The 22,325-nt window shown below is 34.8% G+C and overlaps 2 long non-coding RNA genes across 8 annotated transcripts in view; one reads left to right on the plus strand and one right to left on the minus strand.

The window, feature by feature from the left end:
• The window catches only part of LOC308638797, a 38,970-nt gene that overhangs the window by 14,107 nt on the left and 2,538 nt on the right, over positions 1-22,325 (plus strand). For 3 of the 7 annotated variants that reach the window (XR_014019924.1, XR_014019927.1, XR_014019928.1), the window contains exons 5-6: positions 18,299-18,413; positions 20,827-20,901. This is a non-coding gene — a long non-coding RNA (uncharacterized lncRNA). Of the gene's footprint in view, positions 1-13,536; positions 13,610-18,298; positions 18,414-18,475; positions 18,594-20,826; positions 20,902-22,325 lie in introns of all 7 variants that reach the window. The other 4 variants (XR_014019922.1, XR_014019923.1, XR_014019925.1 and 1 more) reach the window with 4 other exon arrangements.
• LOC308638799 overlaps positions 1-22,325 on the minus strand; it is a 227,649-nt gene that overhangs the window by 6,349 nt on the left and 198,975 nt on the right. The gene's annotated exons all lie outside the window — the stretch shown is intronic.

A 22,325-nucleotide genomic window follows, 5' to 3' on the forward strand; every position in this document is an offset into this window, starting at 1 on the left:
AGAAGCAAGACTCCTCACTGAAACCTTATCCCTGCCTTTGATGTACTCCCCCTTAAATAAAAAATTGGAGCCATTTTTAAAAATTTTAGTTGTAGGTGTACACAATAACCTTTATTTTATTTTTATGTGGTGCTGAGGATCGAACACAGAGCCTCATGTGTGCTAGGCGAGCACTTTACCACTGTGCCACAATCCCAGCCCCAAATTGGAGCCATTTTAAAAAAGAGAGAATCAAAGGAAACAAAAATATATATAAAACAAAAATATAAAAAACATATAAACAAAAAATGTATATAATGCAAAAGTTTAAATAAAAAGATTAAAAGAATATAAAACAAAACTAAAATACACTAATCAAACATCCTAGTTCACAAAAAACTTCTAAGAACTATCTTTTAAAGAATGGGTTTCTCTATTTTTTTCTTGGTTTCAATTTTACTGTCTTCTGCGCTTTATTTGTTCCCTTCTGTTTTCTTTTGCTTTTGTTTTTCTGGTTTTTAGAAGTAGAAACTTCGCTTATGGATTTGAGATCCTTCTTTTTTTCTAATATAAACACTTAATGCTAAAATTTCCCTTTTGATATTCCTTTGTACCAGCCCAAACATTTTTGATATGCTGCAATTATATTTTAATTCAGTCCCACTTATTTTAAATTTTCTTTTACTTTTTCAGTTGATCCATTGATTATTTGTAAGTTTGTTGTATGTTTTGTAAGAATAGATTTTCTTGTCTCTCTGTTCTTTTCTAGCTCGACTCCATTATGGTCAGATAATGACTTCAGTTCTTTAAAATTGTTGAAGTTTGTTTTATGGCCCGAGGATGATCTATATTCTTTTTTTTTTTTTTTAAACATGTACAAATGAAGCCAGATTTTTTTTAAAGTTTTTTTTTTTAAAGAGAGAGTGAGTGAGAGAAAATTTTTTAATATTTATATTTAATATAATTTTATATTATATAAACATTTATAATTATATAAACATCTTTGTTTGTATGTGGTGCTGAGGATCGAACCCGGGCCACACACATGCCAGGCGAGCGTGCTACCACTTGAGCCACATCCCCAGCCCTGATCTATATTCTTAATGCACCTGTTTCAATTTATCTGAATCCCTTCCATGCTAATTTGCAATGTAAGGCTAGGAAATTGCTCCGCATCATCTCCATTTTACTTCTGTAGCTACAGAGAGCCAAGGTCTCAAAAAGAATATCAAGTTTCCTTGGCTCTGTTCTACAGTGGTTTTCAAGTCACAGATTAATTTCTTAGTTGCATTTCATGTAGTTGTCTTTAGGTGGCAGCAAAACATGACAAAAAAGGAGAACTAGCCCCTTCTTCCTCCACCCACTACGTTAAAAAAAAAAAAAAAAATGAAAGTAAAATTGTGGATGTGTAACCGATGTGATTCTGCAATCTGCATTTGGGGTAAAATCGGGGGTTCATAACCCACTTCAATCTAATGTATGAAATATGATATGTCAAGAGCTTTGTAATGTTGTGAACAACCAATAAAAAATTAAAAAAAAAAAAAAGAAAGTAAAAGAAATGGGTGTATTTTTGCTGCCTTGAAAGCTGGGATACTCCCTTGAACAATGTCTTTTTAATATATCTGCCAATTTGAGAGATGAAAAAAGATTATTATTTTTTAAGTGGCCTTTAAAAATTGTTAGGTTGAAGTTACATTTGTGTGTTTTTAGTGGATGCTTTCCCCCTTTAATTTATCTTTTCATTTTAATCGTTCATTTTCCTGTTGAGAGTTTTAAAGGACAACTTAAGGCTTTTTCCTTTTTATCATTACAAAAATAATTCAACTCATTAAAGAAAAGTAAGAAATGTCATAAAGGAGAAAAATGAAAGTTACAAGTTACCACTAATAGCATTTTGATACACTTTGCCTGTTCCTATGTTGGTGTTTTGGTAGTGTGCTGTGGATTTAAAATTATATTCTTGTCCAGTTTTGCTTCCTAATTTTTAAAAAAATATTGTATTTAGTTGTTGATAGACCTTTATTTTATTTATTTATATATGGTGTTGAGAATTGAACCCAGTGCCTCACACATGCCAGGGAAGTGTGCTAGCACAGAGCCACAGCCCCAACCCCACTTACTCATTTTTAAGTAAAATTAATATTGTGTTCCTTTTTATCTCACCTCTAGAGCCCTTCCTCCACTCTTACCAAGATAGTTTGCTCCTGCTCCAACCTGTTGCTAAGGTAACCCATCCCAGGAATTGTTCCTCCAAAAGGTATAAATTAATGCCTCCTGGGCTGTTGCTCTCTTCCTGCCCATCTGCTTCTCACCTTTTGGCCATCCCAAGGGCATCTCCTTGGCCTAGTCTGGTATAGGGATGGGGAAAGGAAGTAGCCAGATGAGGAGGGAAGAGGGCAGGAGAACAAAGAAAACCTAAAATGTATAAAAAGGGCAGGAGGCTCCTACTTCTTGGGATACTAGGAAACTAGCTATGGCCCCCCCTCTCTCTGGGAGAAATCTACTATACTATTTTTTAAATAAAACCTGCTTTCTATGCTCGCCTTGGGGTTCAAACTTAAGCATTTGAGGAAGCAGAACTTCTCACTGTTAACTGATAGCAGTATCAGTATCATCTTTAAGGTAAATAGTTTTCCCATCCAGGTATATAGCTTATCCCTTTATTGACTTACCTCATTTATCTTCTGTAAAAATTTGTCACTTTCTCCATATAAGTGTAGAATATTTCTTCTTAAATACATTTCTAATATTTTCTATTTTTCCTTACAGTGACTAGAAAGTGATTTGACAATGAATGGGGAAAATGAAGGCCCATTAACTTCCTTAAATAATAAATGGAATGATTAACATTTCTTTGTGTTGTAATTGTTTGTTTTGTGGTACTGGGGTTGAATCCTGGGTTTCCCACATTCTATGCAAATGTTCTATCTTTGAGTTATATCCTCAACCCTTTTCATTTTAAGACAGTGGCCTAGAACAATGATTCTCCTGCCTCAGCCTCCCAAGTAGCTGGGTTATTGCCCTGTGCCATTGCACCTGGCTTATTGAAACATCTTAAAGTAAGATGTGCTTATTGTTGAAACATTGGGCAAATGTAGAAAAGCAAAAGAGGAAGGGAGAACAAAAATCATCTATTCATCTGTATTCTAAAAAATCATTAGTACCAACTTGGTATATTTCCTTCTGTTTCTTTTTGGATTTCTTTATTGTGTTCATAAGTGCACAATTCTATATGGAAATGTGCTTCTAAAATTTTTAAACAGTACAGAAACATATAAAGATATGAAATAAAAAGTAAAGGTGTTGACAAAAGCTTGGTCCTTGTCCCAATTCAATAATGAGGACCCAGTTTTGAGAAAAAGGAAAAAGAAGGTTTAGTGCTTGGAGTTGTTTCCTGACCCTGAATGGGCTCTTCTTAGATATTTATTACCCTAGTTCTCTCTGTCAAACTGGTTGGCCTAAGAGTTAGTTTGTTACTCTCCTAAAGAAACAAGCCTCTTTGCAATTGCTAACCACTCAAATCTATATTATTTTCAAGAATACCCTTGGGCTTGAATTTCCCTCACACTCTGAAATAGTCAGTTTTTTTGGTTTGTTTTTGTTTTGTTTTGTTTTGTGTGTGTGGAGATCTTCAGAGTTTTCTGGTTTTATGGACTCCTTCCACTTGGAAAAATTTATGAGCCACTGCTTTGGGCCCTGGACAAAGGAGAAGCATTCTCTATTTTCCTTTCCTTGCCTTTTACTTTGGAATCTCTGCCTTGTGAACACACTGGTGTGACAACAACTGATGCCCCAGTATTTTGTACTTCAAACCCTGGAGTAGAGCACCTACCTTATGAGTTGGGGGCTTGGTGGAGGAAAGAAGTCTCTTGGCCACATTAATGAGGACTAACATTAGTAATTCTGAGTTAGAGGAGATGAAAAATACTGGCAGTTTGCCCCTCCCCAGTAATGTACTTTATTTATTGGGAGCCATACCTACCTGGTGCAGAGTTTCTCCCAGAGTTACCTGGGGAAAGGAGGGAACTGATCATGGCTCAGTAGCAATTAAAGTGCCACAGAATTTCATTGTTCTTGCCAACTTTTCATAATTTTTATTGTATAAATATTTCTTCATTTCCTGTATTCTTTGGCATAATTTTCAGACTCTAAACTGTCATTTAAAAGTAATTTCAAGTGCTGGGCATGGTGGCACATGCCTGCAATCCCAGTTACTAGAGAGTTTGAGGTAGGAGGATCATCGCTTGAGGCCAGCCTAAGCAATTATAGAGACCCTGTCTCAAAAAAACAATAAAACAAACCATTAAAAAGCCAAGATGGGGGGCAGTTGAGGATTTAGCTCAGTGGTGGAGTGCTCACCTAGCATGTGTGAGGCCCTGGGTTCAATCACCAGTAACACACACAAAGGAAATTCCACCACTTATAATTGTTTTTCCGGGAAGAGTGTTCAAGGTTTTTAATGACTTCATCCTTCAATCCAGTAAAATATTTTTTGCACTTAAATCTCATCATATTTTTTTTTTTTGTGGTGCTGGGGATTGAACCCAGGGTCTTGTGCATTGAGGTAAGCACTCTACCAACTGAGCTATATCCCCAGCCCCATAATTTCAATAATAGTGATATAATAGAATAAAACTAAATGTTTAACAGCAAGAAAATGATGAAATAAAAGATAAAATCATTCAAATAATAGTTTGGATGTAGTTATGCAAGAATATTAAAAGTCCATACATAAAGCCATATACAGTCATGTGCTACATAATGACATTTCAGTTTTAAAAATGGACCACATATATGATAGTGGTACCATAAGATTATAATGGCGCTAGTATTGCAAGACATAACTCAGGTGTTTGTGGGATGTTGTTGTAAACACACCAAATGCTTTGACAGTCATATGAAAGTATAGCATGTGAAAGCTGGGGTTGTAGCTCAGTGGTAGAGTGCTTGACTAGCATGTGTGAGGCACTGGGTTTGATTCTCAGCATCACATATAAATAAAGGTCCATTGACAACTTACAAAATTAAAAAGAAAGTATAGCACATGCAATTTTGTATAGTATATCATACTTGATAATAATAAATGACTTATTGGTTTATATGTTTAAAGTATACTACTATATTGTACTTTTTATTGCTATTTTGGAGTATATTCATTTTACTTATGAAAAAACCTCCAGCTTACTATAAAATAGTATGCTATGTTATGCCAGCAGCAGATTCATACATCTTACGTTTGTTGAGTGTCTTGATTTCATGAACAGGCCACATTGACTGGTTGACTTATGCTATCCAAGTTTGTGTTAAGTACATTCTACGATGTTCACCCTGGCAAAAGCACCTAATAGCACATTTCACAGAACATATCTCTATTGTTAAGCAATGCAGGACCGTATATAGTATAGTCCTAATTCTGTTAAATATATATATATTTGTAAGAATATAGAATATTTGTATAGATAATATTTAGGGAAAATATATTAAATAGTTAACAATAGTTATCTGTATGTTGAAAAATTATTTTCTTATTGCGTATATAGTGTAGATTTGCCAAGTTTTCAATAATGCTTATGCATTACTTTACAAATCACCAAAAAAAAAATCATCAAGGTTATCTAAGAAAAATATTTATGACAAGTCATTACTCTTATTTGCCATGATCACAATTCTATGAAAATATTTGAGTACAAGTAAAAAAAGAAATACTATAAAATACAAACTATTGCGTATCAAACAAAATATTTATTGACTATCTAGGATTAGGGATGCAATATTAAGTAAAATATTTATTGAATACATAGGATTAGGGATATAATGGAAAGTAGTAGGAATGCTATCATAGGTTACAAGGTTGATTAAAAAATTTTTCCTTTTTCCAATTAAAAAAATCAACATATAGTAGTATTGTAATAAAATAATAATATAAGTGGGCAAATGAAATTCAGAGAAGAAACACTAGTATCTTTAAAAAGCTATGAAAAAAATTATTTGCCTTAGTAGCACTTAAGGTATGCACATTTTAAAAATATGTATCACTTTTCTCCATTTGGCCTTGCAAAGGACTTTTTAAGATTATTGTGGTAAAAAACACAACATGAGATCTATCTTAATTTTCTAAGTGCATTGTACAGTATTGTTAATTATAAACATAGTGTTGTGTAATATCTCTAGAACTTTTTCATCTTGCATAACTGAAACTATACCAAATGCATAATAACTCTTTCCACCTTCTGCTAACCCTTAGATACCATTATTCTACTTTCTAATTCTATGACTTTGACTGCTGTAGATAATTCATGTAAATGGAATCATGCTGTATTTGTCCTTCGGTGACTGCCTTATATCACTTAGAATAATGCTCTTAAGATTCATCTGTGCTATGGCATACAACAGGATTTCATTCTTTTTATGGCTGAATAATATTCCATTTTATGTATATATCATATTTTCTTTAAACATTCATCCACCAATACATATTTAGGTTGTTTCCACCTTTTAGCTACTGTGAAAAATACTGCAATCACCACAGGAGTACAAATATCTCTGTAGGATTCTGATTTCAACTCTTTTGGATAAATATCCAGAAATGGAAATTACTAAATCATATAGTGGTACTATTTTTAATTTGTTTTTAGAAAACTCAATACTATTTTTCATACTGGCTTCACCAACCTCACCAATACTAGTTATATTTTGTTTTATAGTGGCCATCCTGACAATTGTTAAGGTGATATCTCATTGTGATTTTGATTTGCATTTCATCCATAATTAATGATATTGAGCATCTTTTCATATGCCTGTTGACCCCTTGCTTGTCTTTGGAGAAATGTCTGTTTAAGACCTTTGCCCATTTTAAAATCATTTTAATTCTTTCTTTCCTCCTTCCTTTTCCTTTTCTTTCTTTTTTTTTATATTTTTTATATTTGTTTTTATATTTGTTCCTTATATATTTTGGAGAGAAATCACTCATGAGATATACAGTTTGCAAGTGTTTTCTCCTTTTCATAGGTTGCCTTTTTCATTCTTGAATGCTTTCTTTGCTGTGCAGAAGGTTTTTACTTGAATATAAGCCCATTTGTCTATTTTTGCTTCTGTTGCCTGTGCTTTGAAGTCTTATCTAAGAATCCCTGCCTGGACCAATGTCATGAAATGTTCTTCCTATGTTTTCTTCTAGTAGTTTAATACCTTACATTTAAAGTATTAATTCATTTTGAGTTGATTTTTGTTTTGATGTAAGATCAGGATCCAGTTTCATTCTTTTACATTTGGATATCCAATTTCTCCACTATTTGTTGAAGAGGCTATTTTTTTCCCCTTTTGATTTGGCACCGTTGTCAAAGATCAGTTGACCATATATACATGGGTTTATTTCTAGGCCTTAACTCTGTTCCATAAGTCTATACATATGTCTTTATGCCCATGCTACAGTGTTTGATTATTGTAGTTTTGCAGTATATTTTGGAATCACAGATTATGAGCATCCAAATTTGTTCTTTTTCAAGACTCTCTTGGCTATTTAGGGTTCTTTGTGGCTCCATGTGAATTTAGGATTTTTGTTTTTTAAATTTCTGTAAAAATTGTTTTTGGGATTTTTGATAGGGATTTGACAAAATTGAACATGTTTCTAAGCTTTATTTTTTTAGTTATAGGTATATCTTTATTTTTATGTGGTGCTGAAGTTCAAACCCAGTGCCTTGCATGTGGTAGGCAAGCACTCTACCTCTGAGCTACAACCCTAGCCCAGAATTGAACACTTTTTAATGGTAACAACATTCAACAAACTAGAAATAGAAGGAAATTACCTCACTATCATAAAGGTCATACAGGAAAATATAGCTAACCTAATAATGAATGGTAGAAAGCTGAAAGCTTTTCCTGTAATATTAGAAGCAAGGCAAGGATGCATACATCTATTCTACATAGCACTTAAAGTCCTAGCCAGAGCAAACAGCAGGAGAAAGAAACAAAAGTCATGTAAATTTTAAGGAAAGAAGTAAAATACCCCCCATCCACAGATGACACAACCATTTATATGGAAAAATCTAAAGATCACACACACACACAGACACACACACACACACACACACACACAGCACAACATTCCACACAATAAAAACTTGTTAGAACTAATAAATGAATTCAATAAAGTTGCAGAATACAAAACCACATGAAGTCATTTTCATTTCTAATACTAAGAATGAAAATCTGAAAAGGAATTTAAAGAAATAACTCCATTTCAAAGATAATAATATCAAATAACAAAAGAAAAGAACAAAATACTTAGGAATAAACCAAGGACAAAAAAGACTTGCACTGAAAACTACAAAACATTTATGAATGAAATTAAAGAAGATACAAATGAAAAGATACCTCATGTTCATAGACTGAAAGATTTAAAATTGTTAAAATTTCCACACTACCCAAAGTGATTTTGCAAAGAATTTAAAAAGGTACATTGAAAGGAAGGTGGCTTTCAATTCCAGAGCAGCTATATAACAGAACTTCTGCTCAATTTGGGCAGTTTGTAGCACTTTAGTGGAACAGTATTGCCCCCATTTGGCAACTTTGACAATAGTTAGATAAAATCTAAAAATATTGTCTTGAAGAGGATTTTGTACCATTGAAATATATGCCAAGGAACCTAAACAAGATGAACAAAAGAGAGGAAAACTGTGGTTCTGGTGTCCATTCTGTTGGATTTCCCTGGCCTCCTAGAACCATAAGAGTAATGTATTTATTCAACTAGCAATAATTGAGCACATATTGTAATTATGTGCCAGACATTGTTCTCATTGCAAGACAGACAAGGTGCAATTTTCCCAGTATCTGCATTCTATTGGGGATGTGGGGCATAAAAAAATCACTCCAAATAATAATGAGTGCTCAAGGAGAAGAAAACAGGGCAATATGCTAGGTTTGATGATTCAGCACTTTTACATAAGCTTCACTGAAGAGATAATATTTGAAATGAGAACTGAACATGAAGAAGGAGCAAACTATGCAACTATCTAAGGGCAAAGGTTCAACAGTCATAAAGACCCTATGAAGGGAACAAGTTTGACAATTCCAGGAAAGAAAAGTCATTGTAGACAAAGCATATTGATGCAAGTACCAAGTAGCAGGAAGTGAAGGGAAAGATATAGATATAGCCAGGATCCAGAATGTGTAAGCCAAACTAGTTGGTTGAGTGTTTATTTTAAAGTATTTGAAGTGTCTTAAGTAAATGAGTGTCATAGTCCAATTTGCATGTCTTACAATATCACTTTGGCTGCAGTATGGAGAATGGAAAGGGCAGGGGAGCAGCAAAAATGGGAACATGAATCTGGTTGTGGTAATCACCTGTAATCCCAGCACATTGGGAGGCTGAGGCAGGAGGATTGCAAGTTCAAGGCCAGCCTCAGCATCTTAGCAAGACCCTGTCTCAAACTTAAGAAAAAGGGCTGGGGATGTGGTTCACGGATAGGGCACCCCTGGCTTCAATCTCCAGTATCTCCAAAAGAAGAAACATGTGGGGACATAAAGATCAGTTAGGAAGCTCTTTCTGATAGTATATCTGATATTGCTATGGCAGCAGTTGTAGAATGGTAAAAACGAAGAGCTTCAGAATATATTTTGTCAGTAAAGATGAGTAGATAGATTCAGTGTTTTGGATGGGGGAATACAAAAACTTAGGATAATTCTCAGGTGTTTTGGTTGAGTAGCTATGTGCAAGGCCAAGATATAGGGATGATTGGAGGAGTAGTGCATATAGGATGTAAAGTTAGTTTTGGAATGCCTGACATCCATATTGAAATGTATTGGCACTCAAGCTAGAGATGAACTCTGGAGTGTAAGTTTGGATGCCACCCAGTGTATAGATGGTAGGACTAGATGAAATTACTTACGAAAAGATTACAGATTAAATAGAGGGCTGAAAGTGGAGCTCTGGATTACTCCAACATTTAGAGTATTAGCAAAGGAGCACTAGCAATGGAAAGTAAAATACTAGAAAAATGTGTGGAGTTATGGAAGCCAAAAAAGAAATGAGTTCTATCAAGCACTGAGTAAGTTGAAACTAGGGAATGGACATTGGATATACTAAAAGATAGGGGGATTGATAGTAATACATATATTTGTTGCATATTTTCTCAGTGCAAGGCATTATGTTAAGAAAATTTTTATACTGGTTATTTCATTTTGTCCTCACTACAACTCCAGGAGGTTGGTACTATTAATATATCCTTTTTACACATAAGGAAACTGAGGCATAGAGAGGTCAGGCTATGTGTCCAAGGTGGACATTAAGGTCTGAAATTAGGATTGGGACTCAGGGAGTCTGACCTAAGTAGCCATACTGTTGCTTTTCTTTTCTTTTCTTTTTTAACTTTTAGTTGTAAATGGACACAACAACTTTATTGTATTTATTCATTTTTATGTGGTGCTGAGGATCGAACCCAGTGCCTCATGCATGTGAGGCAAGCACTCTACCACTGAACCACACCTCCAGCCCCCATACTGTTGCTTTTCTATGAATGTTCCACTTGGATCTGGAGAGGGCTTTATGAATGGTTTTTAAAAACTGGTAAATTTCACTTACAATAAAAATTCACTGTTTAAACCATTTAAAAGTGTATAGTTCAGGAAAATTAAGTACATTCCAATGTTATGCAATCATCATTTCTACCTGTTTCCACTCATGAACAAAGAACACAACCAGAGGTTACAGGAGGCATGCTTTGTAGTATCAAGAGTGTGGGGTGACCCTTGGTGCCTCTGGGAGAATGTGACTAGCTTCTTTGAAAACTTTTGAGAGTTTGCAGGAAAATGCAACCTGCTACTCAAGGATGTGAACAACCAATAAAAAAAAGAAAAAAAAAAAAGAAAGAACTACACTTGGTCCTCTTGTTAAAGAGGGCTATTGGCTCAGATGTGGAGAGTGTTTGAACCTCTATCATTGGCTGATCCCCTGGCATCGGCAAAAGCCAAGCCTGGGAAATATTCCTTGCCAAAGGTGAGGGTGTTATCAGCCTTGACTCTTGGTTCCAGTGCTAACAGTTATCAGATGTCCCAGGTCAATGTCTTTCCTGGGTGCAGCAGAATGTTTCTAGTACTGCATTAGCTGCAAAGAATGTTTCTAGCTCTGTAACTTTTTAGTACACAAGAAGCCTCTGACAACTCAGAAGCCTTAAACAATTTACAATGCCCCTATAGTTTAATTTCCTGATTATGAGACACTATATAATAAACTTGTGGAGGTAGTTCTGGGTCACTGTTCCTTTATCAAAGTGTAGTGTCCTACCTGGTCCCAGCTTTACATGAAAAGGTCCCTGTGTTTTCTTTGTCTCTGTGTTTTTCTCCATCTTTAGTCACCCCTACTTGAGAATCCTTTGTTGATGCTGCGTGAGGTCCTCATCCACAGGAGCAGAGAGGGAAACTTGTGATTATGCCATTTGAAGTCCTTCCTATTTCACTGGATGTCAAAGAAGTATATAATATTGGGCCTCTATTGGGGGCTTTATGCCATCAAAGTTATAAATCAAGCAACAAAGTAGAAAGTGGAAGGAAGAGATAGAGTAACCAGGGATAACAAAACTATCTGCCAGGGTGTATCAGTGCCCCCTATAGGAGCTCTAGACCTCAACTCTAATGATGCAGTTCCTGTGATTAGGTTCTCTCTCAGTTTGTCTTTAGATTATAATTCCTAGAACCTTTATTCCCAATTAGTATAGAATTTAGTGTTATACTTGAAACTTAAGCAACCATTCCAAGTTTATGGATAATTTAAACTTTCATATTAGAATAGTTTTACAGAATAGTTGCAAAGGGACTACAGAGTTCCCATATATCTTACATGCAATTTCTCCTATTAACATCTTATATGAATAGGCTATATTTGTTACAGTTTATGAGTCAATACTTTTGGCTCATATTTTCCCCATAATTTTTATTGGTGCATTATAGTTGCACATAATGTTGGAATTTGTTATATATTCACACATGCACACAATATAACAATATAATTTGGACAATATAATTCCCTGGTATTTCCCCCTTTTTCTCTCCTCCTTCCTCTCCCCTGGTCCTTTTCCTCTATAATACTGATATCCCTTCAATTTTCTTTCTTTGTTTCTTTCTTTCCTTCCTCCCCCAGCCCCCCAATAACAGGGATTGAACCCCAGGGGTGCTTAACCACTGAGCCACATCCCTACCTCCTTTTTATATCTTATTTAAAGACAGGGTCTTGCTGAGTTGCTTAGGGCCTTGCTAGGTTGCCCAGACTGGCTTTGAACTTGCAGTCCTCCTGCTTTAGCCTCCTGAGTTGCTGGAATCTTTTTGATTTTCATGAGACCCCTTCCCACACACCTTTATTTTCCTTTTCTGAATTATTTTAAATAAAATCCATACTTCATTTTGATTTCCTCAGTTTTCACCTAAGTCTCTTTTCTGTTCTTGGACCCAGATCATCATGTTACATTTCATTGTCCCATCTTCTCCAGGTATCACTTAGCTGTGATACTTTCTTAGATTTGCCTTGTTTGCAGGGGTTTTGTGTGTGTGTGTGTGTGTGTGTGTGTGTGTGTGTGTGTGTGTTACCAGGAATGAACTCAGGGGCACTTAACCACTGAGCCACATCCCCAACCCTTTCTATCTTAAAATTTTGAGACATGGTCTCAAACTTTCTTAACCTAGTGCCTCACTAAGTTGCTGAGGCCAGTTTTGAACTTGATATTCTCCTGCCTCAGCCTCCCAAGCTGCTGGGATTACAGGCATGGACCACTGCATCTGGTCATTTGCCTTGTTTTTGATGACCTTGACAGACTTGAGAAATACTGGTCAGGAATTTTGCAGAATAATGTCTACTGCCATTCTCATTATTAAACTGAGGTTATAGGTTTTGGAGACCACATGGGGAAACTGCCATTTCATCACATCATATCAAGGGTACATGTTATCATTATTGTAATAGTACTTTATGCTTTGAATATAGTCCTTGTTGCTGTGCCACTGCAACTTATTTTTTAAATGGACATGTTTCTTTCCTCTTCCTCTCTCCCTCCTCCTTAATCTCAGGGGAAGCAGGATTTTCTTTCTTTGGCATCCTAGGCAAAGTTATCTGTCCTTAAGCATACACCCACCACAGGAATGAAGTCATTCAGACTTTGGAGATGGCACCAGAAGATCTCAGAAATGACTACCTCCCAAATTAACAAGTGAATTACAATTCAGAAAACATATTGAATGTAGCCTTTGAACCACCTCTTTAAAAGCTCCTTGCTTGGCAGAATCACAGTCTCTGGGACAGGAGTCCCCTGTGTTTCTCCTTTGCTAGCAAAGCAATAAACTTTTTCCTTTTTCTCAAAACCTTATCCTCATTATTGGATTCCATTGGGGACAAGGACCGAGTTTTTGGTAACAATATGACTTATCATTGATGATGTTTGGAATTCTTCTGCATAGTAGATTTGTCTTCTTCCCGATGTATTTATTGTTCAGTAATTTTTGTAAATATGGACACACTGATATTTATTTTGCTTTTCATTATAACCAATAACACTTTAATGTTTTGTTTTTCAGCTTGCTCAAATTTGGCTATTGTGAGTTCTGGAAGTTTGTTCCTGTGTTCCTTTGATATATTCCTATCAACAAGGTGGTTTGCCTTTTTTTTTTTTAAAGCACTTCTTTGCTTTCTGGTACTGAAAGATGTTCTAGGTTCATATTATATATTTTACGCCAGTCCTAGTCTCAGCCCTTTCTTCAAGCAACTCTGGTTCCTTTAGTCAAATAATGTTAAAAGAAACCAAGTCTGTGTGCTAGTCAAGCTCATAGCTACTGGAGTGTTTTTAATACCTTTAGCCAGTCTCAGAGATAGTCAGACATATGTTGTTATTTTCTTGTCCCTCCTCCCTCCCAATTTCCTTCCTCTGTTCCACTGTTCTCCCTTCTATTTTCATGGGATCCCCACCCCAACTTCTTTTTCTTATTTTGGACTAGCTTTTGCATATGAGAGGAAATATTCAACCTTTGGCTTTCTGAGTCTGAAAAGTTCACATACTTCGACCTTAGATTCTTCTCTTGTTCTCATCTCTCTTTTTTTCCTGGGAGGTACTATCTCCAATTCTTCACTATCTGTTTACTTCACAACCTGCTATAATCTGCCTGTATACCTTAGCTTTACACTGAAACACTGTGCTAAAGGGTCTGTGTTAGATGAAAGACTTAGGCCCTTTGCATGTTCATGGAAAGTTTTAGTTTGCAGGGTAATTAAATTCCATCTCAAGTTTGTAAATTTAGTTAAAATAGGACTTTCCCATCTATTACCTCATTTAATCCTTACAAGTATCCATATCTTTCTCTTTATTTGAAGTAGCTATTCCTCCACTAATGAATTTTCCTGAAAGCTCGAGATAGCACTTTACCCAAACTCCATCCAAACCCTAAGAATTGTTCACTAGTTTCACAAAACCCCTAGTAAATTAGCCAAACAATGTGCTATTTCAAACTCCAGATGCCTTACACATCTACTCTATTCCCACCAGACCAGATTCATAGAAGACACTAATGCTTTGACTCCTATCTTACTACAAGATTTTGACTCTTTAGCTAATCATGGCACCAAACATTCTTCCAAGGAAAATGTACATATTTCTCATTCTTATAATTATCAACAACTAAATGAAAGGCAAATTATATATAGTTAAAGATATATTATAAATCTCGTAAAACAATAGGAAGGCATTTTAAGAGAAGGACTGCTCTTAACCTTTGGCCCTCCCCAACAAAGTTGAAGGATGAGAATGTGATTCCTCTTCACCAGATACTGGATCCCACTTATTTATTGAATCTAATGATAAGAACAGCAAAATATTCATTAATACCTCATTTGCTGTTTGCATTGTAAAAACACACTTTTGTCCATTATGAGAAATTATGTAACTGAAGAGGCTGAGATTCTAAGTGATAGAAATGAAGGCAATATAAGCCTTATTAAGAATTGGGATTTCTGGGGCTTGGGTTGTGGCTCAGTGGTAGAACATGTGTGAGGCAGCACTGGATTTGATCCTCAGTACCACATAAAAATAAATAAATAAAGGTATTCTGTCCATCTACAATTAAAAAAAGTTAAAAAAAAGAATTGGTATTTCTACTACTTTTATGGAGTATCAGAATTTGCTATTAGACTTAATATATTATGATATATTGTATCATGTCATAACTTGGAACACTCTAAATCTTATACTCCAAAGTTCTATTTCCTGATCAATAGCTCCTCATTCCAGCACACACCCACTTCCCCCCAATATCTTTCCTCTTTCTTTTTCTGTTGTAGCAAAGTATATAGAATATTGGGCTGGGGTATAGTTCAGTAGTAGAGCACTTGCATAGCATATGAGATAACCTGGGTTAAATCCTTGACACCACATGCACAATAATACAGAATATGAAATTTACTACTTTAATCATTTTTTGTTGTTTTTTTTTAGAATTTTTTTAATATTTACTTTTAGTTTTTCGGCAGACAAACATCTTTGTTTGTATGTGGTGCTGAGGATCGAACCCGGGCCGCATGCATGCCAGGCGAGCACGCTACCGCTTGAGCCACATCCCCAGCCCTACTTTAATCATTTTAAGTGTATAATTCAGTGGCATTAAATACATTCTCAATGTTACAAAATCATTGCCACTATTCATTTCCAAAACCTGTTTATCACCCAAACAAAAACTCTGTACCCATTAAACTCCCCATTTCTCTTGTTCCTGGTTGTTCCATTCTACTTTCTGTCTCAATGGCTTTTCTTATTTTAAATTCTTCATATAAGTGGAATCATATGGCATTTGTCCTTCTTTTGGTCTGATTTATTTTAATGAGCATGCTTTCAAGGTTCATTCAAGTTGTAGTATGTAACAGAATTTCATTCCTTTTAAAGGTGACTATTATTCCACAGTAAGTATACATCACATTTTGTTTATCCATCATCTGTTGGATATTTGGGTCGTTTCCAACTTTTAGCTATTGTGAATAATGCCTCTATGAACATTGGTATATAAGAATTTGTTTGTATCCCTGCTTTTCATCCTTTTGAGCATATATTTGGGAGTAGAGTGATCATATGGCAATTATATTTTTAACTTTTGAATAACTGCCAAACCATTTTCCAGAGCAGCTGCACCATTCCACACATCCACCAATGATGTAAAAGTGTTTTGATTTCTCCACATCCTCACCAAGACTGGTTATTTTCATTTTTTAATAAAAAAATATATTAATCCAGGTGTGGTAGTACACAGCTATAATCCCAGGGAGGCTGAGGCAGGAGGATTTCAAGTTCAAAGCCAGTCTCAGCAACTTAGCAAGGCCCTAAGCAACTTAGTGAGACTCTGTCTCAAAATAAAAAATAAACAGGGCTAGAGATATAGCTCAGTAGTTAAGCATCCTAGGTTCAATCCACAGTATCCTTCTCCCCAAATTGTTTAAAAATATATATAACAAAATTCGTCATTGTGTCAATCTGGCTGAACCATGGTGCCCAGATAATGGTGAAATGTTATTCTGCATGTTTTTGTGAAGGTGTTCTTGGATGGCATTAACATTTAAATTGGTAGGTTTTCAGTAAAACAGATTGCTCTCCATAATGTGGGTAAGCCTCATATAATCAGGTGAAGGCCTGAACAGAACAAAAAGACTGACCTTCTCTGAACAAGAGTGTATTCTGGCTGGGCGCTGTGGTGCACGCCTGTAACCCCAGTGGCTTTGGAGGCTGAGACAGGAGGATCATGAGTTCAAAGGCAGCCTCAGCAAAAGTGAGGCACTAAGCTACTCAGTGAAACCGAGTCTCAAAATGTAAAATAGGGCTAGGGATGTGGCTCAGTGGTTGAGTGGCCCTGAGTTCAATCCCTGGTACCTGCCTCCCCCACAGAAAAGTATATTCTGTAGTAGTTTTTCGTCTTGAACTGCAACAGTGGATCTCTGCTGGGGCTATAGTCTGATAACCTTTAGGCTTGAAATATAACATCCTTGGGTCTCCAGCCTACTAGCTAATACTGGAGATTCTGGAATTGCCAGTCTCCACAATTGTGTCGTCCAATTCTTTAAAACAGATCCTTTAGACTGTACTTTTCTCACCTTCAATTATCATTACCTTCAAGTTCACTGAAATGAACTCCAAGTTTTTCTTGTTGTTGTTGAATGTGTTTAGTAAATTTTTTATTTTAATAATCTGTATTTTTTTCAGCTCCAGAATTAGCTCTTTTCCTTCTAATAATTTTTCTCTCTTCACTGCTATACTCATTTTGTTCTTACATTGTTTACCTGATTTCCTCTCATTCTTTATGCATGTTTTTATTTATTTATTTATTGGTACTAGGGATTAAACTCAGGGACACTTGACCACTGAGCCACATCCCCAGCCCTATTTTGCATTTTATTTAGAGACAGAGTCTCACTGAATTGTTTAGCATCTCACTTTTGCTGAGGCTGGCTTTGAACTCACAATCCTCTTGCCTCTGCCTCCTGAGCTGCTGGGATTATAGGCTGTGCCATTGCACTTGGCCATTTTCCTTTATTTTTAAAGCATATTTAAGACTGTTGTTTGAACATCTTTCTCTAGTAAGTTCTATATCCTGGGCTTCCTCAGGCTAATTTTTGTCAATTTATTTTGTCCTTTTGAATAGACCATTTTTTTTTGTTTCTCTGTATAGCATTGTAATTTTCTTATTGAAAATTGAGCATTTAATTACTTAAGTTGTAAATCATATTCTCTATCTTCCCTAGGTTAATTTTTGTTATTATTCAAAGTTATAGTGATATGTGTGTTTTAGAACTTTTTTGAACTTTACAAAGATTATTCCTTGTCATGTATATCCACTGGTGTCTTTGTTCCTTTAGCTCATGTTCAGCTAATGTTTTGACAGAGATGTCCTTGATGCTAGGAGCTCTCCAAATCTTTGCATATTTGCTCTGTGCCTTCTAAGGTTGTTTCTGAGAATACATCCTTCCTTATCATGCTTGTGTCTTTTTTTTTTAGTTGTAGTTGGACACAATACCTTAATTTTATTTATTTTTATGTGGTGCTGAGGATCGAACTCAGTGCTAGGTGAGCGCTCTACTGCTGAGCCACAACCCCAGCCCCCATGCTTGTGTTTTTTTCAGCTTTTCCCAGAGGACTGAATTTCTCTAAGTTCCTTACAGCTCTACAAGTAGTACCTGCTGCCTTCCCTTTCTTAGATCACATGAGGCAAAGATGAGTGCCTTGCATCATTTAACTATCCCCCATGTAGGATAGAACAGGTGTGCACAATAATTTGCAAATAAGGTGTGTTCTGCTTCTTTTTGTTTAAGGATAGAACTGAGAACCTGTGTTGCTTCTTCAAGACCAAATCTGCCAACCACTTCAGTGGGAAGGACATGGATCAAGGGCAAGTAAAACACCACAAAACATCCTATTATTTTAAAGGTAACTTTTTTTTTAAAGAGAGAGAAAAGAGAGAGAAAATTTTTAAATATTTATTTTTTCAGTTTTTGGTGGACACAACATCTTTATTTTATTTTTATGTGGTGCTGAGGATCGAACCCAGCACCCCGCACATGCCAAGCGTGCGCATTACCGCTTGAGCCACATCCCCAGCCCTTGAGGGTAACTTTTTTTGATTGTGTATTTGCTTGGTTGCTGTTAATCTTTGACTATTTTCCAGACTCTGGCAAAGTTGGTTCAGATAGCTCCTACTTGTTTTTTTTTTTTTGAGGGGGGGTTGTTTTGTTTTGCTTTTTATGTTTATTTGAGGAAAGAGGGCCTACAGCTTCCTATCATACAGTTTTGCAGCTGTTATTCAATACCTCTACTATTACAATGCATTGAACAGTTGCACTCTGAACTTTTCTTCCATTAGTGAAACTCCCTTTTTGCTTTACTGAGCCACTGTTGATTGTAGGGTCTTTTATATCAGTCATTGAACTATTGGTGGAGTATAAGGAAAAAAGAGTTATTGTTGGCAAATGCAACAGATTAACCCACATTGCATTAACAAACTCTTCTACATCTTTACCTTTTGTACAATAATCTTTCTCCTTCCCTTTCACTTAAAAATCTAGCTATTTCCCAAGGATTTGTCACCTGAATTATAACTCATTTAGTTACTAGGTTCACAAAGTTTATAAAGGCTTTCATGTATATGGATAAAGTCAACCAAAAACAAAACCAGAAACGAACAAAAACCAACCAACCAAACAAAAAAACCAAACCAAAAAACTGTATTATTAATCTCATTAATTTCCTGAAGGTGGCAGCCAAGTTCTACAAACTAGAACTGTAGCAGTGTCTAGGCTTCCTTCCCCTCCAGATTTGCAGAATAAATGTTTCCAAGGAGAATAGATATAAAATGCAACCTTCCAGCATTGATTATGATCCTTAAAATAATTGTTTATCAGTGTGATAGGTTAAAACTAGCATCTTGACAACGTTTTAGTTTTCATTTCTTTGATAATTAGGGAGGCTAAACATATTTTTGTGTTTCAAAGCTTTCTCTTCTTTAAATGATTTTCATATTCTTTACCCTGTATTTATATTGGGATTCAATTTTGTAGCCTTCACCTTTTCTCATTATGAAAATAATATGTTCACACTGTCGAGATTCAAATGAACTTAGAAGAAATTTTCAAACATTCACATTAATAATATCAGAGACAACAACTTTAATGTTTAGATACATTTTTACTAGCTCCCCCCATCTGTTTAGTTAGTTATATTTTTCACATTTAACATAATTTTTCTCTATAACCTGCTTTTAAATATAATTGTATGGTGATATTTCCCTATGCCATTAATAATTCTTGTGTATATTTAAAAATAGCTTTAGTTTTTGATTTTAAAAATTATTCATGATCACTGTTGACAATTTGGTAGGTACAGGAAAATTTAATATGGACAACAATGTATATTCCCTCAACCTATGGATAACTATTATGAAGCTTTTTTTAGTTGTATCACTAGCCCTTATGTATATTTTGAAATCACCAGGTAAAAATTAGCCCTACATTTAGAGTAATTTCAAAAAATGAAGTAGCATTCATATTCCTTATTATCAAATTTTTGATGTATTTTCCCAACCATTTTTCTGTGCAAGTATTGCACATTTTTATTTTATTGGCATCATGCAGTAATGTATATTTTACATGTATTATTTAGTTTTATATACATGCCACTCAAACAATTTTCCAAGGGTATCTTTTATGCTCTATAATAATTTATTGTTTAATCACATATATTCCATTTCTATGAATATTGAAATCCCCCCCCATTTCACTATTAGAAGCTATGCTGTAAAGAATTTTTGAGTATAAACATCTTCTGCATTTCCGATTTTTACCTTATTAAGAGTCCCCAGTGTGGAATAACTGAGAAAAATGTTTTGACCATTTTATCAAATACCATAGAAATTTAGATTTATGTAAATGGTTCTTTCTTTGCATCCTAGATAATATTTAATAGTTTTATTCTTAGTATTTATACTTTTTAAGGTTGGAAACTATGCCCTAATATTGTATTAATTTAAAAATCTATTAATTTTTTTCAAGTTTATTAGGAACCTGATGAAATTTTTCATATCCATTTCTTATTTATTATGTTAAATAATTCTTTAAAATCTTTTGTTTCCTTGCATTACCTTATATATATTAAGATTTAAATTAGAGATAAGTTTCCTTTTGGATTGCTTTATGATGGAATGTCTTCTAAATTATATATATATAATATATATATATTATATATATGAACATGTATTTCATTTTGTTGGGTTATAAATGTAATTACTGATTATTGTTAAGTTATTAAAATATAAATTTTTTTAAAAAAATAAATATTTATTTTTTAGGTGTAAATGGACACAACACAATGCCTTTATTTTTATGTGGTGCTGAGGATCGAACCTAGGTTCCGCCCGTGCTAGGTGAGCGCTCTACTGCTGAGCTACAATCCCAGCCCAAAATATAGAATTTTTAAAAAGAGAAATGAAAACCAACAGATATTTGCAGATAATGCATTGATATTTAGTGTATTGTTTTACATTGTTCAGAGAGAAAGAAACATTGAAATCATGGTCTAATTCTTGGAGGTAGGATTTAAATTTAGTGTGGTCTAACCTGGGATTATAGGTTTTATAATGTGGTAAATTAAGTCCTCCTCTCAGAATCAGATATGCTTCATATAAAGATCCAAAACCATGTGTACTACTCTACTCACAGAGTTTTGTTAACAGTATAGGGGTGGCAGTAAACACATCAGCTATAACCATCAGAGACCCTCCTAATTCTGGTAGTAAGAACAACAATATTTATTGAATTCTTGGTATATGTCAGGCACTGAAACCACAACTTTACATAAATAACTCATTTAATTCTCACAATAACTCTCTGAAGTATGTACTATTATTAGCTGCATTTTATAGATGGAGAGATCAAGGCATAGCTGGAGTAGCAAAGAGATCCCAGGAACTGAGCTATCCAGATGCAAATCTGAGAGCAGAGAAACCTTATGTTCATCACATTTTGGAGATAATTACTCTTATCAAGATAGATATTTCTTTTTTTAAAATCTTTATTTTTCATTTTTATGTGGTACTGAGGATCAAACCCAGTGCCTCATGCATACAAGGCCAGTTGTCTACCACTGAGCCAACCCAAGATAGATATTTCTTTATGTCAGAAGGTACAAAGGTATATAGGGGATAGGAATAGGAAAGACAGTGGAATTAGTCTGACATAACTTTCCTATGTACATATATGAATACACCATAGTGAATCTCACCACCGTGTACATCCACAAGACTGAAATCCTAATTAAAATAAAATATATCCCATGCTTATATAAATATATCAGAATAGATTATACTGTCATGTGTAACTAAAAAGAACTACTAAAAAATAAACAGATGCATTAATGACATTTTGGTAGGAAAAAAGAGTATTAGGAAGCCTAGGCATCTGGTGGAGAAGGGAAGAATAGAAGTAGTGGTATGGGAGTTGAAAGTGATTAGGGAGGAAAGTAAGGTATTCAAAGACAAGCTATATTTACTCTTCAAGTCATTGTTTTATGAATGAAAATAATTATTTGCTAAAATTAAAATAATTATATTTTAAAAATTTAAATAATTTTTAAAATTAAAAAATGTGATGACTGAAACTGGGGGAAATGGACACTCATAGTTGATGAAAGAATATAAGTTGGACAAAATCTCTCAAGCTAATATTGGTAAGAGTCAAAAATTTAAAAAGTTTATTAAATATTTGTTGAGTAACTTCTTTGTGCCAAGCAATATGCACACTGAATTCATTTAAATATTATATTATATTTAATGAATAAAATTGTCACAGG

The sequence above is a fragment of the Spermophilus citellus genome, assembly GCF_964194105.1.
Source record: "Spermophilus citellus genome assembly, chromosome: X".
NCBI classification, from domain to species: domain Eukaryota; kingdom Metazoa; phylum Chordata; class Mammalia; order Rodentia; family Sciuridae; genus Spermophilus; species Spermophilus citellus.